Genomic DNA, 3412 nt, shown 5'->3' on the forward strand with positions numbered 1-3412 from the left:
TTTCCCATCAATGTTTCTGATTGGTGGTGGGAATAACTAGGAACTAAACTCAGAGCTACTGGAGTACTGAGCCTCACACCCAGACCTTTTTTGTATTTCATTCAGTGGCAGGGCCTCACAGGTTTGCTTAGTGCCTTGTTGCTGAGGATAGCTTTGAAGTTGAAATACTCCATCCTCAGTCTCCAGAGCTACTAGGATTCTAGGCTTAAGCCAACTTACCCATCTAGATCTTGCATGTTGTAATTTGATGTCCTTTTAAAATTGCAAATACAAGTATGTTGCACTTACAGAAATATATTTCGATTCATTTTGCAACTATTATTGTGGTAGCAATTTTTGGGGGGCTAATGTGTCTCTATAATTTTTTCTGTTGTACTTATTAAATTAAAAATATATCATGTTAATGTCATGTTATTGACAGTGTTTTACAACATTTATTATTTTTGTAGCTATGTAGTATCTAAAACTGAATAAGCTCATATTTCTTGAATCTTATATGACCCCCAATATAGCTAATTTCAGACACACTTTTTACTGTTTGTACTCAAATTTATCACTTTATGATTAGTAGGCCAATGACAAAATTTAGTTTCCTTCAAAATATAAATATTTAATTGTATTTATTCAGGTTATCATAACATCTCATAAGCCTTTAAATAAAATAGTAGTGTGACTACTTCATAGGTAATTGTGAGCTGTTTAGTAATTAATATTTTACCACAATGTGTCCATTAGAAATAGTTCATAATTTACTCAGTGTACATTCATTAAAATATGATATTTTTAGAGAGCTTTAGCATGACAGCATGAAGATATTCATGAAAGGTTAGCCCAGCAGAACTAGTGAACAGAAAAAAAAATTCCAACTATTTATCATTGCTGGTCCAGAAAAGTACCTCAAGAAAATAGACAAGTAAAGGTATAAACAAAAGTATAAAAGGCAATAGAAATACACATTTTCTACTTTCTTAATGGATATTGAAAGCAACATATAAACCTGCATATTTAGAATATTTGTCCCTAGTTCCTCAAAAAGCCTAACCTGAAAAATAAAAACAAAAACAAACAAACAAAAAAACCCTCTCACTATGTGGTAAGCATTCTTAGTATTCTTCTTTTTTTTTTTTTTCATTTTGTGAAACCTTTATTATGAAAATCCACTTAAATAGATGAACTACTTTAAGTGACTTTTCAGTAGTTTTGGATTTGAAGAGGAAGGTCTCAAGGTAAGCTTGGAACCTCATGGAATCAAAAAAGATGGGAGGCACATCCAAGCACCCAAAGCCTGAGCACCACTGTGTGGGATTTGGCCAGGTCCTTACACTGAGCCCCGAGTCTGCCCTCTGCCTGCAGTGTGCACTCCAGTGTATAGCAGACACTCAAGACTTGGCCACCAGGCTCAGGCCACCCAGAAAAAGCTCTTGCTTCCCACACTTGGGCTGAATAAGAAAGGGAAGCCTTTGATGTCAGGCCCTGGGCAGCATCCCACACCTCCCCTGCACTTACTGGGGAGCTCACCCTCTCTAGGCCGCTCACAATCTCAGGCATAGAAGATGAGCTCTGGGATCTGCCCACCCTGGACCCCCGTCCCAGTGGTACTATCTGAAGAGCACTGGAACTGGAAGGCCACCTTCCCACACTGTACTTCCGTCATCCCTTCCTGCCCAAAGTAGCTAAGCTCGCTGCCGTCCAAGACAGCGCTGGCAGTGTAGAAGGTGTCCTGCTCAACCTGGACTGGGTGCTCAAACCAGACCGGGAAGGTGTTACTGGATCCATCCGACACAAACTTGGTCAGGTTTTGAGCCAGGACCATCCCCAGACGCTTGAGTTCAATCTTTACAGTGTACTCAGCCTTCCCAGAGCTGGACCCGTATAAGCCCAAACCTGCTATAAACACCCTTCTATCCACGGCAAACTGGATGCTGTCACAGCGCCCACGGTACCGCCACTGGTTGCTGCGGTAGGCAGAAGACTGGAAGCGGTGGCACCTCTGTGGAGCAAGGCCTTTCCTCTTGGTCAGGGGAAAGTCAAGGAGGGGCTTGTTGGCAGCTGTGTACCACAGGAAGATGTTGTGGGTCTCCTCCAGGGTCAGGATGTCCGACTGGGCAGCACCATTGGCAAACTCCTCCAGAGTCATGGTTGGGATTCGGACCAGATAGAGGGCTCACCCCAGTACATGCCTCTTGTTATGTGGGGTGGCTGGCAGGCCCTGCCTTCTGCACTCTGCTTCAGCCCAGTTCAGGACAGCTTCAAAGACCACTGCCTCTTTAGTGTTGAGGGCCTCACGGGTCACGATGATCTCCAGGGTCTGCCGGTCAATTTCACAGAAGCCTTCGGACCGAAGGGCCATCTCAGCCTGTGCATCAATGACCTCCCAGCAGCGCTGGGTCAGTTCAGGTTCCTCAAACAGCCGGCTCTGGGACAGCAGGACGCATGCATTTTTGGCTTCCAGGCTTGTCTCCAAAAAGGTGACACAGGCTTTTGCTAGCGCAGGCACAATGTACTTCTTAGCAGCATACAGAGTCGCCAGCACCGTGTCAGCCTCCAACTTGATCTCATCACTGTACATGTACTTTAACAAGACCAGGAATTCCGCGGGCTCCACGTCAGGAATGTGGATTTCGGACTTGACCTCTGCAAGGTCCCCATAGAACATAGCATAGAAGACAGAGCTGCCGACAGCCAAGACATATTTATGAGCGGGAACCCGCCTGGCCGCCCCCAGCGGCCCCACGATGAAGTGTACATCTGCCATGAGCTCGTGTTGAACATCAGCGCGTTCCTCTCGCGCAGCGTCGGATGGAAGGACTGCCAGTTGGGGCTCTCAGGGTTGTTGTTGTCCGGGGCCGGCGGTGGCGGGGCGGGCGCCGGGCGGGGCGGGCTGCTCGGGCTGGCTTTCTTACCCGCGGCCGCGCCAGCGGCGTTGCTGTTGGCGATGTCGGTGGCGGTGGCGGCAGCGGCGGCTCCGGCTGGCGGGTACAGCTCCGCGGCCATCTTCGTGCGCAGGGCCTGGGGGGTGGCCTCCGCGCTCGGAGGTGTCGCGCCCCGCGTCCTCGCGCCGCGCAGGGGCCTGGGGGGCGGCTCTGTGAGCCCCAGCAGGGAGGTCAGGCACTGCGCCGCCCGCCCGTGCAGGCAGGCCAGCGGCAGCAGCATGGGACCGCGCGGCAGCGGGCGCTGCTGCCCCTGCCGCGGCCCTCCCCGAGGCCTCGGCCCGCCCCGGCTCCCACAGCCCGCACGGGGCCCACCCGCCCAGCGCCCGCCCCTCCTGGAGCCCGCGGCCCTGCCGCAGGGAGCGCCGTCCCGCCCGCCCGTCTGCCCTCGCCCGTACCCGCCGCGGCGCCCAGTATTCTTCTTTATATTGACACATGTTTTGAGGTTTCTAAAGAAAAACATGTAAAAAATAAACAGTGTC

General features: G+C 50.2%; 1 pseudogene; it reads right to left on the reverse strand.

The window, feature by feature from the left end:
• Nucleotides 1-1540: 1540 nt before the first annotated feature.
• On the reverse strand, nt 1541-3153 carry LOC143388049 (BTB/POZ domain-containing protein 6 pseudogene; annotated as a pseudogene).
• Nucleotides 3154-3412: the final 259 nt, after the last annotated feature.

This window comes from Callospermophilus lateralis, unplaced genomic scaffold (assembly GCF_048772815.1).
Source record: "Callospermophilus lateralis isolate mCalLat2 unplaced genomic scaffold, mCalLat2.hap1 Scaffold_83, whole genome shotgun sequence".
In the NCBI taxonomy this organism is placed as follows: domain Eukaryota; kingdom Metazoa; phylum Chordata; class Mammalia; order Rodentia; family Sciuridae; genus Callospermophilus; species Callospermophilus lateralis.